Source organism: Antechinus flavipes, chromosome 1, assembly GCF_016432865.1.
Source record: "Antechinus flavipes isolate AdamAnt ecotype Samford, QLD, Australia chromosome 1, AdamAnt_v2, whole genome shotgun sequence".
Taxonomy (NCBI): Eukaryota; Metazoa; Chordata; class Mammalia; order Dasyuromorphia; family Dasyuridae; genus Antechinus; species Antechinus flavipes.
The window spans coordinates 328,103,161-328,119,939 of NC_067398.1; the positions used below are offsets into that span (position 1 = coordinate 328,103,161).

Sequence of the window (16,779 nt, forward strand, 5' to 3'; positions counted from 1 at the left end):
CTTTTAATTCTCTTTTTTCCTGTCTTATGTTTTTCTGACTAGATTGTTGTCTAGTGTTCTCCTAATAGAAGCTTGGTATAATGTTTTCCTTATCAATATTTGAGAATAATACGAGTAGCAGAAAATACTATTTGCTTTTTAAACATTTGATGAGTTTCACCTATAAAAACATCTGGACACAATTTTTTTCTCTTTCATGTCATCTTTGTGGCTTTATTTGTATTGTTTCATGTTCAGTTAGTCTGAATATTTTGTACTTTTGTGGGTAATTCTCTATTTTTGAACCCACAGGTTTGTTATAATATTTAATGTGTTTTTCAAATTTTTAATAATATGCAAATGCTAATTATTATTAATTATTATTGTTGGATGAATTAGGCCACTAACCTGTTAGTATATAAATGTTTATAAAAAGGGGAAGATATTTCGAAAAAGTGACCAGTGAAAACAAGACCTAGAGAGCAACCAGGAGGCACAGTAGACAGAGTACTGGAACCAGGAATTCCTGCCTGCATTCCAATCTAGCTTCAGATATTTACCTTCTGTATGATGATGGGCAAGTCATTTAACCCCAATTGCCTCAAAAACCAAACAAAAAACCTACCAATGAATTAGAAGAGGAAGTATCATAGGAAATAAGACAAAAAAGTGACTCTCTTCCCCCTTACTATTACTAGAATCCAGGTAGTTCCCCATTTGAGACACCCAGAGAAGAAGATAATAGTTCTGTGTAATGTGACCCTGCTACCTGGTCTCCCCTGACCTCTCACATTGCAAAAAAAACAGCAGAAATGACTGGGAAAGACTCGTCAGAGGCAGGGTTAAGAGTGGTGACAGAAGTGAGAGAGGAATGGAAAGAATTACAGGGCCCAACTCTCTTCTCACAGAGCCAGCTAGGAGGCACAAGAAAAAGGGCATTGGAAATAGTCAGGAACATCTGAGTTCAAATCTGCTCTCAGACATTTATTAAATGGATGATCCTGCCCATAGCCCTGATTACCTGCTTCTTCATCAATAAAATGGGGATAATAATAGCACCTTGGTTGTTATAAGAATACATGAAATAATGTTTCCAAAGCACTCTGGAGATCTTAAAGCACTATATTTATTAGTTCTTATCTTTTCTGCCACACTCTAAACTCCTGGAATTCAGAGGTCTTGTCTCATACATCTTTTTTAATCTCTTCAATGGACCTTAGAAATAGTCAAATGCATAGTTTGAGAAATGGATGGAGAGATGAATGATGCAGACTTTAAGTCTATCTTTCATTAGATATTAGTGCACTCCTTATTGCTAACCCTCTCTCTATTCAAGTAAGAGAAGCCCTCTCTTTTGTGGTTTTTAGTGATCATTTTAAACAATTTATTTTATTTATATTGATAATTTTCAATTTAGTTATCTTATAAATTTATGGTGAAGGAAATAAAAAAGGAGAAGTGACTCAAGTATAAATAAAATATTATTTTGATGCCTATTCCCTCAGTCTTTTCTTTCAGTCCAATTTACAAAATGCTAATAGCAGAGTCAGGCAAAGTAAGACTGCAGAAGGCTCACTGGCAGAAGGTTTGCAAGTTTTAAACCCTAGCAAATGAATACTATCTCTCTCATTTCCACCAAATATAAGCCAAAATTTTGGGGGATTTCTGTGTACCCCAATACCCTATTCTATCAAGTACCTTCAGAGAAACCTGCTTCCTTCTATCCAATAAAAGAAGACAGTTAAACTCTTTCTGGGAGAAAAGATATCATCAGGTAACTTTGACAGAAACATTCAGTTTTATTTGACATTTGGGAAGGAGGGAGTTTGTAAGTTTTGTTGGTTTTCTTGAGTGTGGCAGCAGACTTGTGATTTCATTTGTACAGGGAATTCCCAGATGAGGAAACTCCCTTGAAAAACGTCTATCAGTTTCCTAGAGCACTGGGAAGTGACTTGCTCAGGGATAAAAACCTAGTGGATATTAAAAGCAGAACTTAAAGCTGCATTTCCTGGCTCTAATACCAGCCCATTTCTTTGTGGGTTGTATAATCAGGAAAAAAAGAAAAAAAAAAAAAAAAGAGTGCAATTTCCTGCCTAAAATGGGAGGCACCTTTCTCAGAAGGGGTGGAACAAAAGCTGATTGAGGCCTTCTACTAAAACAGGCCCTCAAATCTCTCATATGTGACTGACGTTTTTAAACTGCTATTAATTAACCAAAAGAAGTCACACTTAAACCAGGCGTGGAGTCTCCCTCCTCATACACCTTGCTTTTTCAAAGCCGTATTTTGCTTTCTGCCAGACTCTGAGAGGCCAGTGTCTGCTGCTGCAGGTAAGATAGTACTTAGCTTCCTGTTTGCTTTCCAGCCGTCTCTCTGACTGGGGGTGCTGTTGTCCATAGCTGCCAGAAAACTGAAGAGCAAAAAGCAAGCTGGAAAAGCATGCACCAGGACTTTCCTCAGCTCAGAGTCAACCAAAGTGATTGAACAGAACCTAGTGGACAGCGTTGCTGGAAATAAGGACATCATTGCATAGGCTAATTTCTGTTTCCATTTCTGAGACAGTTGAAGGTATAATATAATTCAATCCTAGAGTTTTACAAATAAGGAAATTAGTGTCTGGGTAGGCAAATATGTTTCTTTTTTGTTTTTACTTATTTAAAAGGGTTTTTACTGTAACCGTGTGAGAATATTTGCCATCTGTGTAAAACACAGGAGAAAAGAGTTAAAAATGCTTGAGGCACAGTAAGAACAAACACATTCTTGTAACCCGTTTATCCCCTATGTTTGGCATTGTGTGGCCCCAGTGAACGCATAAGTGCGATATATCACGTTTTTAAAAATAAAAATATAAAATCATTTTTTCTCTGGTTAATCTCAACTTTCCAGATGCCCATGGGGATAATGAAACTTGTACTATTTTATGACATTTTCCATTGTTTTAACAAATGAACAAATAAAATGTTTCCCACTTTATAGTACTTATTATTTCAAAATGCATGTAAATAGGGTATTCAACATTTATTTTTATAAGATTTTGGTTTCTATTTTTTTCTCTCTACCTCCATTTCCCTTCTTCCAAGACTGCATTTAATCAGAATTAAGTTATACATGTACAATCATATTAAATACATTTCTATATTAATCATATTCTGCATTAATCAGCAAAAAATAGTGAAAATAGTATGCTTCAATCTGTATTCGGATTCCATACTTCTTTCTCTGGATGTGGTTAGCATTTTCCATCATGAGTCTTTTGGAATTATCTTAAATCATTGCATTATTGAGAAGAGTTAAGTTTATCAAAACTGATCATTACATAATGTTGCTGACATTGTATACAACATTTTCCATTCTACTCACTTTACTAAGCATCAGTTCATATAAGTCTTTCCAGGTTTTTTTTCCCCTAAAAATTTGCATGCCTACCTTGTTTGTTTTTTTTTTTTTATAAAACAATAATATTCCATCATCACATATTGATTCATGTATCACAATTATTCACCCATTTCCCAGTTGATGGGCATCCATTCATTTTCCAATTCTTTGCTCCACAAACAGAGCTGCTATAAAAATTTTTGTTCATGTGGATTTTTTCTACTTTTTATGATCTCTTTGGGATGGAGATGTAATAGTGGTTTTACTGGATAAAAGATAATACAAAATTTATAGTCTTTTGGGCATAGTTCCCACTTGTTCTCCAGAATGGTTGAGTCAGCTCACAACTCCAGCAACAATGCTTATGTTCCAATTTTCGTACATTCTCTCCAACACTTATAATTTCTCTTTTCTGTCATCTTAGTTATATCTGATAGATATGAGGTGATATCTCAGAATAGTTTTAATTTGCATTTCATTAATAATAAAATAGTAATTTAGAGTATTTTTCATAATTATAGAGGGCTTTAATTTTTTCATCTGAAAACTGCCTGCTCATAATCATTGACTATTTATTGAGGAATGACATATTCTTATACATTTGACTCAATTCTCTGTATAGTTGAGAAATAAAACTTTTATTGGAAACACTGCTTGTAAAAAATGTTGCCTAGCTTTCTGCCTCTCTTCTAAACTTGATTACACTGACTTTGTGCAAAAAACCTTTATAATTTGATGTGATCAAAATTACACATTTTTATTTCATAATTTCTCTACCTATTCTTTCATTATAAATTCTTTTCTTTTCTATAAAGAGGGAGTATTCTTTGTTTTCCTAATTTGCTTATGGTGTCAACCTACTTTTTATAAAACAGATATGATAATGATATCTAAGCTAGGAACAGTAAAAACAGAGAAAGAAAATTTGTAGATCAATTTCATTTATGCATGTGGATGTAAAAATCCTGAATAAAATACTAGTAAGGAGAGTACAATAAATGTTCAAGATAATACATTATATTCATGGGAAATTTATGCCAGGAATGCAGTGATGACAATGTAAGGAAAACTATTAGCATAATTGATTTGAACAATAAAAGTAACAAATCACATGTCTATGTTAATAGATGCAGAAAAAGCTTTTGATAAAGTACAACACCCATTTCTATTAATACAATGTATAAAAGTATACATACATTTTATTAAGATGTCTTCTTCAATTGATAAAAAGCATTTACCTAAAACCATCAGCAAGAATTATATGTGATCAGGATAACAGAGAAAGCTTCTCAGTAAGATCAGTTATAAAAAAAAAGTATGTCTACTGTCATCAATATTATTCTATTTAATGTAAATATAATAAAATATAATTATATAAGAATACTGAATATGCAATAAAATATGCAGTATACTACAATAAAAATGAAAAATTTAACTAAATTAACATATATTTTCAAAGCAATTCCAACCAAATTACCAAACATTTTTATGCTATAAAATAATAAAATTCATTTGAAAGAACAAAAAGTGAAGATTGGCAAAGGAAATAAAGAAAAGGAAGGAAGTTTAGCAGTGACAGATCTTAAACCAAATTATAAAGCAGTAGTTACTAAGTTAGTTGGTCCTCCCTAAGAAATAAAAAGATAGCTAAATCAAACAGAGTAAACGTACAATTCACAGGAGCCAATAATTATAATGAACTTGTGTTTGACAAATATAAAAATAAGTTTGGGGGATAAAAATTCATTTATTTGTCAAGATTATTGGAAATAGCAGAAACTAGTATGGCAGGTATTAGCACAGAACATCTTACACCAAGCTAAGGTCCAATTGGAAACATTACCTGGCTATAAAGGAAATGTGAAGAACAATGAACATACTGCCTATCAGATTTTGAATATGTTATTCATTTGCATAATGAATAAAAGGTTTTGTGCAAGTAAACTAAAGTAGGAAAGAACAGAAGGAAAGCAGAAAATTGGTGAGGGTAAAACGTATAGATGGTTTCTCACATGAAGACTTCATATCTTATAGATATCTGTAAGATAAAGTCATTGTCCCATTGATAGACAATGAATCAACAATTTATAGTCATATGAAAAAACTTCTCTAAATCACTGATTAAGAGTTATGAATATTAAAACCACTTTGAGATATCATTTTATACCTATCAGATTTATTAAAATGGTAGAAGGGAAAAATGGCAAATATTGGAGGTGTGTGGAAAATTGGAACACAAATTTGTTGTTAGCAGAGTTGTAAACTATTCCAACCATTTTGGTAAGTAATCTGGGATTATACCCAAAGAATTTTTAAACTGCCCATACAGCTTGAATAAACAATACAACTACTAGGTCTCTATCCTAAGATGATTAGAGAAAAAGGAAAATAATCTTTATATTTTAAAACGTTTACAACAGTTCTCTTTGTGATGACAAAGAACTAGAAACTGAAGGGATTCCTTTTAATTGGGTAATAGCTGAACTAATTGAGGGGTTAATACCATGCTATAAGAAATTATTAACTTAATGATTTTTAAAAAACATGGAAAGAATTGCAGTAAATAATGAAGAACAAAATGAGCAAAACCAATAGAACATTGTTTACAGTAACAACAGTATTAAGAATAACTTTCAGTGAAATAGTCATTTTTACTATTATAAATATCCAAATTAACTATAAAAGACATATGAAGGAAGATGATATCTACAACCAGAGAAAGAACTGATAAATGGAAGCATTTTTGGAATGGTTTTACATACATACATACATACATACATACATACATATTTATGCCTAATGTAGTCACCTCTAGGATGAAGTTGGAAGGAGAGGAAAAAAAAAAGTTATGCAATATTTTATTATATATTTAAAAAGAGTAGCAAGTGGTATCTAATAGATTTGCAGTTGCTTTGTAATGACTTATTACAGACTTAATACTCTTTTTCTAAAGTAGAAATAAATAAATAAATAAATGTTATTTTTTTTCCTGCTCACCTAATCTAGGAAATTTATATATTTATAAATATTTACATATTTTATTTAGATGATCAATTTTAATGATATATTAGATATATTATAAATATATTAGTCATTAAAAATGGCTTCTAATAATGGTTTTTATCTTCACCAGCTGTAAAGTTACCTTTTTAATTTTTGATGCTAATAATTTGGTTTTCTTATCTAAAAATTAAAAAAAATTAGCCAATAATTTATTTTATTATTTCTGAGTTTTATCAAGGAATCATTTGTCTCCTTTAACTTGCATTATTATTAGCGTCTTATTTGATTTTCAGGTTTTCTATCTTACTGAATCTCTGGGAATTTTTAATTTGTTGTTAATACAATAATTTTAGCTCTATGGCCAATTCTTCAATTTAATTTCCCTTCCTCCCTGCTTCCTCCCTCTCCCTCTTCCTCTCCCTCCTTTTCTCCCTCTCCCTCTGTCTCTCTCCCTCTCTGTCTCTCTCTGTCTCTTTTCTTTTTCTCCATCTCCCTCCTTCCGCTTTGTCTGTCTCTCTGTCAAAGAAGCTTTTAGCAAAATACCTAAGTCTTGCTTTGATTGTAGTCCACAAATTCTGGAAGATTTTCTTGTTGATAGCATTATCCTTATGGAAATTATTGATTTTTTTTTTATCATTTCCTTCACCTACTCATTCATTGGATGAAATAGTTTCCAATTATATTTCAAAGGGTTGTATGAATGTAATTTTTATTGTCAGGAAAATATGTATTTAATATTTATACTCGGGCATTTTTGGAGGTTTTTACACTCTCATATAGCACTATTTTTTGTCTAGATATCCTGTATAATGGATAGTAGGTTTACTCCTTTTAAATTCCATGTATGTATCTTTCAGAGGACTATCTGCTTTCTAAAATTGCATTTTTACCCTAAACATTTTTCTTCTTTGTTTTATGGTTAGATTCATCTAGGTCTGAGAGGGGTAAATTGAAGTTTTCCACTAATATAGTTTTACTGTCTACTGTTAAATTACTCATTTAACTCCCCATCCCGCCCAATTTGGATGTTATGCCATTTGATGCATATATGTTCAATATTGATATAAATTTTTAGTCTGTGGTACCTTTTACTAAGATAGAGTTTCCCTGGTTTTCTCTTTTGATAAGGTGGTTTTTTTGGAAGGTGACAGGGGTTTGCTTTGCCTGAGATCATAATTACTCCCCTTTTTCTTTTGTGAAGAATAATTGATTCTGCTCTAGCCTTTTATTTTAACTCTGTATCTTTCTGCCTCAGGACTGCTTTGTAGAAACAATGCATTGTTAGATTTAGATTTCTATTCCACTCTGCTGTTCTCTTTCATTTTATGAATTAATTTATTGCACTCATAAAGTTATGATTGCTATTTTGAATTTTCCTCCATCCTATTCGCTTATACACTCGACTGTGTTTATTTTTTTTGACCTTCCTGACTATGCTCAATCTACAAAGAAAAAATGAAATTTAGTTCCTGCTATGTTTTGACTACTGTCTTCCTCAAAATACCTTCCCTGTAATCGTTCTCTCCTGTTTGTTGGGTAAGGATACTTCCTTTTGGGTAAGATGAATTTCTCTAACCAATTTTGTGTATGTTCTTCCCTTCTCAAACTGATTTAGGTGAAAATGAAGTTCATTTTTTTTTCCTATTTGCTCTCATTCTCCCCTTTGTAGTTTAAACTCTTTATTGAACCCTCCTCCCCCTTTACATGTATTCAGCCTGGTGCATGCACTTCATAAATCATTGTGTAGGAAGATGTGAAGGAGTCAAGGCAAAATTACCTGTTATTTTCCCATCTTGATGCCACCTCATCCTTTGATATTTACAGTTCTTCAGAAGCAGAAGAACATTGTTTATAGTAATAGCAATATTGTGAAATGTTCATCTATGATAGCCTTAGCTTTTCTCAGAAATGAAATAATCCTAGACAATTCCAAGAGACTCATGATGGAAAGTGCTGACCATATTTAGAGAAAAAAACTATGGAAAATGAATGCAGTTTGAAGTATATTATTTTCACCTTCTTTTTGTCTTTTGTTTTTTCTTAGGATTTTCTCTTTTGTTCCGAGAACACAATTAATGTGGCAATATGTTTAATAATGATTGTATATTTATAGCATATATGATTATTTATTGACTTGGAGATAGGAGAAAGAAGGAGAAAAATTTGGAGCTCAAAATCTTACAATGTTGAATGTAATTGGAAAAATAATAAAATACCATTAAATAGAAAATATTTAAAAAGTAAAATGTGACATTTAAAACTCTTTGCACTCCAGCTGCATTCCTACCTGTCCAGGCTTATTACACATTAGTATTCTCTATATACGCTACCATCCAGCAATATTGACTTTTGTGCTCGTCTTCACACTTGACATTTCATCTCCCAAATCTGTGCCTAAACACTAATTGTGCCCTGTATTTCGAATGGATTCTCCACTTAATTCTTTTTTTTCTTGGAAACTCTGGTTTGCCTTTAAGCCTTAGATCAAATGCCACCTGCAGTTTAAAAACTTTAGTAGTTAGTTTCCCTTCTTCTACAACCACAATATTGCCCATCACTACAACCCTAAGCTTCTACTGCCTTCTCCTATTACAATAGTATCTAATTTACTTGTATTTTATCTCCATTTATATTTGTTTATGATTTCCCCTCAGAAAGACAGGGGCTAAATTTCATTTTTCCTTTGTAGATTGAGCAATAAGTTGGACCAAAAATTGGAAAGCAAATGTTGGTTCGTGCTTGTTAGATTGAAAAATGACATTTTAAGAAACTTATTAATATAGATGCTCAAATAACTTTTATATATTGATACAAATTTTTCTCCCTAAATCTAATTTCTATATTATTTCTGTGGTTTTGTTTTTCAGTTGCTTCTACCAAAGGAAGAATCTCTGAATAATGTGAAATGTGAGCATTTACAAGAAATGGAAACATACTGGTTATGAACAATGAAGTCCAGGAACAAGTGATGATGAGGGCTTTGAGAAACAACTACAACTGGAAGAAAGAAAAAAATTGGCACCTAATTATATAAGTGGGCAAGAAGACTATATTCTCTTTATCGATGTTTCTTTGAATTTGAAAGGGTTACATGCTGAAGAACATGGATTCTATTTTTATTATAATGGTTATTGCTATTCCTGCTGCATTTATTTTTTGTCTTTTATTGCGTTGTTTTTTGTGCCCCAAGACTCCACATAATACCAGTCAGAAGCATAATTCATCAGGAATTTGTAGTCGTGGGGGAAGAAATGATTTTTGGGGAGAACATAATGTTTGTGGAAGAGTTGATTACTGGGGAGGAGGTGATGCTTTTGGAGGAGCTCATTCCTGGGGAAGAGATGATGATTATAAAGCAGATGATTCCAGGAGAGATGGTAATTTTTGTACAATAGATGATTCCTATGGAAGAGATATTACTTGTGGAGGAAATAATTCTTGGGGAGGAAATGATGCTTGTACAGGAAGTGGTTCTTGGGGAGGTGGTCAGGCTTGTGAAATAGATTACTGTGGGGGAGGTGATGCCTTTGGAGGAGGTGATTCTTGTGGAGGATGTGATTATGGGGGAGGAGGTGATGCTTGTGGAGGAGATGATTAATGAACAAAAGTAATTCAGGGGAAGGAAATGATTATTATAGCTGACTGACTTGAACAAAATGTTACCTTCTGTCTACCAGTGGCCCACATCTTGTACCTAATGAGCTTTCTTTGGTTCTTATTTTCTTCTGGGGTGAAAATTCAGTATCAAGTCAAAAGAGTCCATTTGAGCAGGAGAAATCCATTTTTATAAAAAGATGGGATATCTAAGTATGAAGAATAACAAAACTCCTACATTGTGATAAATCACATGTAAACAAATAATGGGCCAAAAAGAACTATAGGAAACTTGGAATTGTGACCAAAATATCAAGAATCCATACACTCTTTTTAAGCAAAGCAGATAGAAAGCTTTATTTTTTTTTGAAGGAACAAAGAAATAAAACATTATTCATTTGGGATAGAATGAATTATTTGCTACAGTTTTTCTGAGGAGATATTGTACAGAGCCCTTTCCCAAAATGTTTTCTGAAACAATGAGGTCAGAGAATCTCTTTTTAGATTGTGATAAACACATGATAGTCTAGATCAGTGGTTCTCAAACTTATATCTTTATCCTATTAAAAACGATTGAGGATCTGTCCAAAGAGTTTTTGTTTATGTGGGTTATAGTTTAGATATTGATCACATTCAAAATTAGGAACTAATTATGAATTTGTAGACTCTCTGAAAGGATTTCAGAGATTCCCAGGCTGCTCTGGACTAGACTTTGAGAACCACTGCTCTAGATCTATTTGGCAAAATAAGCCTCAGCATCAAAAAAAATCTACCCAAAATTTTTGAAGGACTCTGAAGATTTTTTTTCCCCTCTGGGAAATGTAATGGTAAATGGCAAACATGCTAGATTCAGGGAACAAATAGTTTCTGAGGGAATCCTAGTAGCTACAGACTTCATGTCAAGTCAACCATGAGGATCACAGAGAGAACTTATTGAGATCCTATACTTCTTTCAAGACAATACTCATGTTTCCTCTTCCATGAAGTGTTTTTGATGATTGCAACTGAAGGTATCTATTCCTGTTCAAGTTGTAGAAAAATTTGTAGAGAGTCTTTTTTTCCTTTATGCATTTTTATTTTATGCATACTACTTGTATTATATGCAATTCTAAGTTGTATTATGCTTATTTGAATTTTTGTAACACAAAGCATGAAATAATTAAAAAATAATGAACATTTAATTCCATTGATCTTACAACCTTTAATATTTTAGTGAAAGTAAAAATGTACAATTAATATTACATGTAATCATGCAAATATAACCATTAATATTACATGTAATGCTCACCATTAGTGATAGTAAAATTAACGTACCATTAATAATAAGTCAAATAATTTTAAAATATTTTAAGTCTATGCTTATCTGATTCTTTTAAAATCTTAAAAAAATTGTATTTATATATTGATAATGCTCTTTATTTTTAATAATACAGGTACATACATAATGTTAAAGCTATTAATGCCTAAAATTATGCTTAAACTTTTGAGACCTCTTCTATAATTTATTTATAATGAAAAAATGACTGAATATAAATACATTGGGAAAGCAGATTTGCCATTTTTTTTTTTTTTTTTACTGATAAGGCTGGGCAATTAGCAAAGTTCAGAAACTACTATCGTAGACATGGAAACTAACAAGGAAAATAAAGATCCAAATGTGAATTCATAAAGGAATAGAAATCCAGTTTTTGCCCTTACCACAGCTTGTATTATACTTACATAGTCATTGCTGTTCCACATCTCATAGATTATAAGCCTTTTAAAAATAAGAATACTATCTGGTCCATCTTTGAGACCACCAACATGTAATAGATGCATCTAATTGGTACTTAATTTTATTTAATTATTGAATTTCATCACTTAGCATTCAAATAAGAATTGAATTAGGTGAATACATTGCTCAGTTTTGTCTAGGAAAACACATTTTTGCATCTGAAATTTGTTGAAGGAAAGAGAAGAAGAATCATAGGGATTTTAGGCCTGCATTTGGAAAAGAGAGAATAAAAGAGAACCTACTGTCTCTCCTTTTCTCTTTATTCTGCCAAGTGATTTCTTTTCTATACTGATAGGAAAAAAAGGACTAGAAAAAGAAATAATGAGACTCCTGAGACACTATGATTTTGTCAGGAAAAATATGAGAGTATAAGAGAAGATTGGTGTGTCCAGTAGCTTAGAAAAGGGTTAGAATTATTCCATATTCATGTTTGAGCCTTGTAATAATTTTGCAAGTAATCTAACATGAGATTCAATGTGGAGCTGAGAAAAGAATTTTCTTACCATGTATAGAAATAACATAAATGATTGGATTAAACATCAATGATTCTATTATACATTGAATATCTTTAAGGATAATATGTAATCAAATTCATTAAATTATTTTTAAAACATAAAAAGTCTGTTTTCTTCTTTTCAAAAAACCCACTCCCACGAGTATATCAAATTTATTTAAAGAGCAAGCTCTTAATCTTTAGAAAGATTATGGCTTTGCCTTGAGTTTCCTGGGCAAGTTTTCTTATGAGCTTCAATATAAAAAAAGACTAATTTTTCCCGATTTCCATTTAGAAAGCCATAGGCAAAGGGAATACAACCAAAGAACACTGTTCTAGAAGATCCAGTTCTTCCATAGACAAGGTATGTGATGTTGGCAGGTAAATTAATCTCCTTCAGTCTTAATTTCATGACCTATAAAATGGAAAGGAGAATGGCTTTTGTATAAAATCTGTTTTTATTTTATGCAGTTAAAATTATTCATTTTACTTCTTCTTATCATCTTTATCTCTTTTTGGGATGTAAATTTTTTATTATGCATTGATCTGGCCAGTAAAATCTTCCTTGTTTCCTTAGTTTGTTTATGATATCACCCTTTTTGCTTAAATCATGTACCCATTTTTACTTGATCTTGATGTATTGTATGAGATGTTGGTGTATGCATTATTTCTGTTAAACTGCTTTCCTATTTTCCTATAAATATTTATCCAATAGTGAGTTTTTAAATTCTGAAATCTTGGATAGTTGATTTTTATCAAACATTAACAAACTATGATTTAGTGTTTCATATTGTGTATCTATTCTATTCTACTGATTCACCACTTTATTTCTTAGCCAGTACCAAATTATTTTAATGATTACAATTCTCTAATATAATTTGAAATCTATTAATTCTAAACTGCCTTCCTTCACATTAAAAAATTGATTTCTTTTATATTTAACCCTTTTTATTAACAATCTAAAATGTCATTTTTGTCACTGAGTTTTAGAGGACATGAAAATAATCTACAGTCTTATTGTGAGTTTCTTGTGATTAAAAAACATTGTTTGTAATAGTACAGTATTAAACAATTGTCACTAGTTTTTTACAGATTTTTAAAAAATTTTACTACATATTTTAGTGGACATGGAAAATGAATGAAAAAAAAATTGATGTCTTCATTATCCCAAGAAATATGTTGTTTTTTTTGCTTACTAAATTTGGCCATTTATGTTTTTATAACAGCTCTCACATTTGAATTCTTCTGTCTATTCATTCAAATGCCTCTCATTTCAGTTCTTGACCATCTCTCCCATTATATTATTGAAATAGCCTTTATAAAAACTTAATTTTATTTTATCATTTTACAGAAATCAAATCCTCTCCCTAATAATGAAGAATTAAGAAAAAAACATAGCCAAATGAAACAAATTCCCACTTTGTCCAAGTCCAAAATAATATATCTTAATAGTCACCCTTTATCCATTACAATCTCTCAAGAAATGGGTAGCAGGTTTCATCCAGAGGTTTTTGAGATGATTCCAAGTTGCTGTGTTAATTAGTTTTCTGGTCCTTCTTTATAAAGAAGATGTTGTTAGGGAAAAAAATGTGCTCATCACCAGCTTTTATGCAGTCTACTTCTACTCTTCTTCCTTTCTCTGTGCTTTATCCAGAGTCCAATCTTCAGTCCAATCTTTTCATTTTTTCCTTTAAAACTCTATTTTGACTTATGTCCTTTATGGTTACAATTTGTTTTGCTCAAGAAAAATCCTTTCTTTAGTCTTTTCTGTATCTTTATAATTTCTGTACCACATGGTGTGTGTGTGTGTGTGTGTGTGTGTGTGTGTGTGTGTGTGTGTGTATCCTCTTCATAACAAGTTTAGGTGAAAGTGAATTTCAAATATTCTCTGCTCCCCTCCATACCTATGTCCTTCTTTATAGAGTCTTCTATTTGTACATCCAAATTTTGAGATAATTTCCACCATCTCCCTCCTATAACTCTACTGCAATATATTCCTTTTCTCCCTTTTTTCTTTATTGTTTTAAAGATAATAAAGATATCAAGAACAATAAAAACCATACAATGTTCAACATTCCCAGGTTCTTTGTTTTATAAGACTACTTCTATGATCCTGGATCATGCATACATCAATTCTGACAAAATTAATCTGACAAGGACACGTATAAGAAAAATTCTTGAAACCAACAATATGTATGGTTCACAAACAATTCTAGCAAAGGAAATTATGATAATCAGAAACAAAGAAGAGCTCATAGCTTTCTTTCCCAGATAGTTGAACAAACCTTGTCCAGACTTACATGAACTGATGCTAAGTGAAATGAGCAGAACCAGGAGATCATTATATACTTCTACAATGATACTGTATGAAGATGTATTCTGATGGAAGTGGATCTCTTCGATAAAGAGAGCTAATTCAGTTTCAATTTATCAAGGATGGACAGAAGCAGCCACACCCAAAGAAAGAACACTGGGAAATGAATATAAACTGTTTGCATTTTTGTTTTTCTTCCCAGGTTACTTATACCTTCTGAATCCAACTCTTGCTGTGCAACAAGAGAACTGTTCGGTTCTGTACACATATATTGTATCTAGGATATGCTGTAATCAATTTAACATGTATAGGACTGTTTGCCATCTTGGGGAGGGGAAAAATCAGAACAGAAGTGAATGCAAGGGATAATGTTGTAAAAAAAAATTACCCTGGCATGGGTTCTGTCAATAAAAAGTTATTTAAAAAAAAAGCCTTGCCCAGAAAAAGACTAAAATTGCCTTTGCCTCAAGGTAAGCTGTTAAAATACCCAAATATTGTAATGGATATCCTTTTCCAAGAACTGGCAGTGATTCAATATGTACACACCATGGGCTAGGAATAGCCTAATAGGAATTAGACTGAATATATGCATCAAAAAGTAATTATCAGCTTCATAGTTTTCCATTCCTGATAGACCAGTAATTGAGTTCTTCTAAGAAATGGTCCAGCAAAGGATTAAGTATAAGACGTTATTTTTCTGCATCCTACAATTTGCCAACAATTCGAGAGAACTGGAAAATTGAAAAGATAAATAGCATTTATCATGAGAACTAAAGATATGTCATAACAGTAAGTACCAAATGTTAAGCTATTTTCTAGTGTTAGTCCAAGCATGGTTGTCTTAGAGAATAGAAAACTTTTCAGACCTAAGTATTCTAAAGTGATTGAAGTATACATAGAATCAGTAGAGGAGAGTAAGATGAAATAGGTGAATATGCTGAATGCCAAGCAAAGGAGTATTTGGTTAGCAGTAAGAAGTGCCAGATGTGTTTTTTTTTTAATTTGTTTTTAAGATTTTTGAGTTTTAAGTTCTCTCCCTTATTCCTACCCACAATTAAGAAACTACCTGGGAAGTTATGCAAAACATTTCTATAAAAGTCAAAATTTGAAAGAAAACAGAGATCTTCCACCCTAATGAAGATAAAATTAAAAAAAAAATGTTAAAAAGAGAGACATAGAGAAATAGAGAATGCTTCAATATGTATATACTCAGTTCCTTCTTTGAGTATGGATAGGATTTTTCATTATAAGTCCTGCAGAATAATTGTGGATAATTCTAGTATAGAGAATAACAAAAAATTTGGAAAACAAGGTTTTGCAAGGGTGAAGGTTGAAAACTATGCATATATTTTGAAAACAAAAAGCTTTTTTTTTCTTTTTTTTTTTAGTCTATTAGTTTATTTTTTAAATAACTTTTTATTGACAGAACCCATGCCAGGGTAATTTTTTATAATATTATCCTTTGCACTCACTTCTGTTCCGATTTTTCTCCTTCCTCCCTCCACCCCCTCCCCCAGATGGCAAATAGTCCTTTACATATTAAATAGGTTACAGTATATCCTAGATACAATATATGTGTGCAGAACCGAACAGTTTTCTTGTTGCACAGGGAGAATTGGATTCAGAAGGTATAAATAACCTGGGAAGAAAAACAAAAATGCAAGCACTTTATATTCATTTCCTAGTGTTCTTTCTTTGGGTGTAGCTGCTTCTGTCCATCCTTGATCAATTAAAACTGAATTAGCTCTCTTTATCGAAGAGATCCACTTCCATCAGAATACATCCTCATATAGTATCGTTGTTGAGGTACATAATGATCTCCTGGTTCTGCTCATGAACATCAGTTCATGTAAGCATCATGTAGCATCAGTTCATGTAAGTCTCGCCAATCCTCTCTGTATTCATCCTGCTGGTCATTTCTTACAGAACAAATATTCCATAACTTTCATATACCACAATTTACTCAATCATTCTCCAGTTGGATGGGCATCCATTTATTTTCCAGCTTCTAATCCCTACAAACAAGGCTGCCACAAACATTTTGGCACATACAGGTCCCTTTCCCTTTTTTAGTATCTCTTTGGGGTATAAGCCCAGTAGTAACACTGCTGGATCAAAGGGTATGCACAGTTTGATAACTTTTTGAGCATAGTTCCAAATTGCTCTCCAGAATGGCTGGATGTGTTCACAATTCCACCAACAATGTAGCAGTGTCCTGTTTCCCCACATCCCCTCCAACATTCTGCATT

General features: G+C 32.1%; 1 long non-coding RNA gene across 1 annotated transcript; it reads left to right on the top strand.

Annotated features, from left to right (window-relative positions):
* The first annotated feature begins 31 nt into the window (after window positions 1-31).
* On the top strand, window positions 32-12,342 carry LOC127541811 (uncharacterized). The gene is made up of 2 exons (XR_007948475.1): window positions 32-2,307; window positions 9,223-12,342. It is a non-coding gene; the product is annotated as an uncharacterized LOC127541811 (long non-coding RNA).
* Window positions 12,343-16,779: the final 4,437 nt, after the last annotated feature.